At 38.1% G+C, this 3137-nt stretch overlaps 1 protein-coding gene and 1 long non-coding RNA gene across 13 annotated transcripts in view; one reads left to right on the top strand and one right to left on the bottom strand.

Moving 5' to 3' along the window:
- LOC127875386 (ninein-like protein) overlaps positions 1 to 3137 on the top strand; it is a 101974-nt gene that overhangs the window by 20158 nt on the left and 78679 nt on the right. The window lies entirely within an intron of this gene.
- Positions 983 to 3083, bottom strand: LOC127875389 (uncharacterized). Of its 3 annotated transcripts, none has more exons than XR_008047390.1 (4): positions 2419 to 3083; positions 1715 to 2286; positions 1319 to 1450; positions 983 to 1142 (listed from the first exon to the last, which is right to left on the bottom strand). It is a non-coding gene; the product is annotated as an uncharacterized LOC127875389 (long non-coding RNA). The 3 variants fall into 3 exon arrangements; XR_008047392.1 differs by having other exon boundaries at positions 2463 to 3083; XR_008047391.1 differs by lacking the exon at positions 983 to 1142 and having other exon boundaries at positions 1282 to 1450.

Below are 3137 nucleotides of genomic sequence, written 5' to 3'. Positions count from 1 at the left end.
TAAGTAGCAATTATTTCCGGAAGTCATATTTAGTGCATATCCCATTTGCGCAATTACGTCATATTAAAACCAACTGTTCTCGTCCTTGTCGAACCATTGGGTTACACTTTGTCTACTAACATGCGGTACTATTTTGTGACAAAGACGAATTAATATCGAACCAACATTCTTTAAATAAGAGTAAACCGGTTTTAAAATTGTCAATGTTTTACTAAATACGATGTACATCAAAAGATGCATACTTCACTTTAGCTAAAAATATTCCTAGACGGAGATTGTTCGCAATATCTCTTGAAATGAATGCCGATGAAGAAACGTCAGAAAAATTTCCTCGTGCACTTCGTGCCGACGCGCGTCGAATGGTCAAGACGCTTCGGGTCATGCTCATGCAACAAAAGGCGGGAATTTCGTGATGACGTGCGTTAAATATTCAAGACGTCTAGTCCGTACATGGTGTATTGTTATGTTTACGGTATTGTGAATAAGGGGCATGTGGTGGACGTGATACAAATAGTTTTTAATACGAGTCTTTTTCAGCAGCTGTTAACAAGCTTTGCAACGTCGTAACGTAATGAACTAAACTGATTTATATTGATATTGACTGTCGTTTAAACGTTTACAGTTTTTGTAAACGTTTTTGACCAAATTACGAAAGGCGACCGTTTAAAAGTTTAAACGTGATACCTTTAATGGGGTATAGAAAACAAGAGCATAATCATTAATAGTTCAATCTGAATAATTTATAACATTTTTTCTAATGATATCTTGAGCTGCACAGAACAGGTCAGTTCCTTTGCATCTTTGGTGCCGACTATTGACTTTTCAGGCACTCTTCTTTATGGATAGGTACCTAAAAGTAATGACTCTTAATTTATGTAAACATGTAAATGTGTATTAAATGGCACATTTATATATCTTACTACCTGTTTTTGCAAGTTCAAAAGCGCAGAAGTTGTCTCTGATAAAAGAAGGTATGCTCTTTTGTGATGATAATATAAAAAGCCATGCTCCAGGAAAACAGGACTTGATACATGTGCATAAAGACTCATTCCAGATTAGCCATGTCATCCTAGATTAGCCATGTCATCCTAGATTAACCTGTGCAGTCTGTGAGATGTCTTAAAGTGTAATCCTAGATTAACCTGTGCAGTCTGTGAGATGTCTTAAAGTGTAATCCTAGATTAGCCTGTGCAGTCTGTGAGATGTCTTAAAGTGTAATCCTAGATTAGCATGTGCAGTCTGTGAGATGCCTTAAAGTGTAATCCTATATTAGCATGTGCAGTCTGTGAGATGTCTTAAAGTGTAATCCTAGATTAACCTGTGCAGTCTGTGAGATGTCTTAAAGTGTAATCCTAGATTAACCTGTGCAGTCTGTGAGATGTCTTAAAGTGTAATCCTAGATTAACCTGTGCAGTCTGTGAGATGTCTTAAAGTGTAATCCTAGATTAACCTGTGCAGTCTGTGAGATGTCTTAAAGTGTAATCCTAGATTAGCATGTGCAGTCTGTGAGATGTCTTAAAGTGTAATCCTAGATTAGCATGTGCAGTCTGTGAGATGCCTTAAAGTGTAATCCTAGATTAACCTGTGCAGTCTGTGAGATGTCTTAAAGTGTAATCCTAGATTAGCCTGTGCAGTCTGTGAGATGTCTTAAAGTGTCATCCTAGATTAACCTGTGCAGTCTGTGAGATGTCTTAAAGTGTCATCCTAGATTAACCTGTGCAGTCTGTGAGATGTCTTAAAGTGTAATCCTAGATTAACCTGTGCAGTCTGTGAGATGTCTTAAAGTGTAATCCTAGATTAACCTGTGCAGTCTGTGAGATGTCTTAAAGTGTAATCCTAGATTAACCTGTGCAGTCTGTGAGATGTCTTAAAGTGTAATCCTAGATTAACCTGTGCAGTCTGTGAGATGTCTTAAAGTGTAATCCTAGATTAACCTGTGCAGTCTGTGAGATGTCTTAAAGTGTAATCCTAGATTAACCTGTGCAGTCTGTGAGATGTCTTAAAGTGTAATCCTAGATTAACCTGTGCAGTCTGTGAGATGTCTTAAAGTGTAATCCTAGATTAACCTGTGCAGTCTGTGAGATGTCTTAAAGTGTAATCCTAGATTAACCTGTGCAGTCTGTGAGATGTCTTAAAGTGTAATCCTAGATTAACCTGTGCAGTCTGTGAGATGTCTTAAAGTGTAATCCTAGATTAACCTGTGCAGTCTGTGAGATGTCTTAAAGTGTAATCCTAGATTAACCTGTGCAGTCTGTGAGATGTCTTAAAGTGTAATCCTAGATTAACCTGTGCAGTCTGTGAGATGTCTTAAAGTGTAATCCTAGATTAGCCTGTGCAGTCTGTGAGATGTCTTAAAGTGTAATCCTAGATTAACTTGTGCAGTCTGTGAGATGTCTTAAAGTGTAATCCTAGATTAACCTGTGCAGTCTGTGAGATGTCTTAAAGTGTAATCCTAGATTAACCTGTGCAGTCTGTGAGATGTCTTAAAGTGTAATCCTAGATTAACCTGTGCAGTCTGTGAGATGTCTTAAAGTGTAATCCTAGATTAGCATGTGCAGTCTGTGAGATGTCTTAAAGTGTCATCCTAGATTAACCTGTGCAGTCTGTGAGATGTCTTAAAGTGTCATCCTAGATTAACCTGTGCAGTCTGTGAGATGTCTTAAAGTGTCATCCTAGATTAGCCTGTGCAGTCTGTGAGATGTCTTAAAGTGTAATCCTAGATTAGCATGTGCAGTCTGTGAGATGTCTTAAAGTGTAATCCTAGATTAGCATGTGCAGTCTGTGAGATGTCTTAAAGTGTAATCCTAGATTAGCCTGTGCAGTCTGTGAGATGTCTTAAAGTGTAATCCTAGATTAGCATGTGCAGTCTGTGAGATGTCTTAAAGTGTAATTCTAGATTAGCATGTGCAGTCTGTGAGATGTCTTAAAGTGTCATCCTAGATTAGCATGTGCAGTCTGCACAGGCTAATCAAACACTACAATTTCCACTTTATTGCAATTATTCATTTAAAGGAGTCTCTTTAAATTGAAATGCATTCGTGGAAAGTGTTGTCATTGATTAGCCTGTGCTCTTCTGTGTCAGGCTAGACGGGGACCACACTTTATGCCCCATGTACACAATGTAGTAAGCTCTGTTT

This window comes from Dreissena polymorpha, chromosome 3, assembly GCF_020536995.1.
Source record: "Dreissena polymorpha isolate Duluth1 chromosome 3, UMN_Dpol_1.0, whole genome shotgun sequence".
NCBI lineage: Eukaryota > Metazoa > Mollusca > Bivalvia > Myida > Dreissenidae > Dreissena > Dreissena polymorpha.
This window is presented reverse-complemented; position numbering and strand designations above follow the sequence as displayed.